Here is a 407-nt window from a genome sequence, read left to right on the forward strand (position 1 = left end):
CTACAAAGCTCTCAATGGTCTCACCCCACCCTATCTCTGTGATCTCCTAACCCTCTACCAATCCGCCCACTCCCTTCATTCAGCCAGCTTTGGCCTGCTCCACGTCCCCCGCCCCACCATTGGCGGGAGAAACTTCAGCCACTCTGCCCTCAACCTCTGAAACTCCATCCCCCAATCACTCTGCCTCGCCCCCTCCTTCAAGTCCCGCCTCAAACAAGCATTTTTATACAAAAGTTGCACTTTTCACTTCTCTTTGACCGTGCCTTCAGCTCCCCTCTCGACTCTCTTCCCCCTCCTCGCTCCCTCCCTTCCCTCCCCTCACCCTGACCAATTCCCCTCTGCTCGGGTCATGACCCAACTGTGCAGCGCCTTGGGACGTCCTCCTGACGTGAAACGCGCTTTATAAA

Source organism: Callorhinchus milii, unplaced genomic scaffold (assembly GCF_018977255.1).
Source record: "Callorhinchus milii isolate IMCB2004 unplaced genomic scaffold, IMCB_Cmil_1.0 Scaffold1, whole genome shotgun sequence".
Taxonomy (NCBI): Eukaryota; Metazoa; Chordata; class Chondrichthyes; order Chimaeriformes; family Callorhinchidae; genus Callorhinchus; species Callorhinchus milii.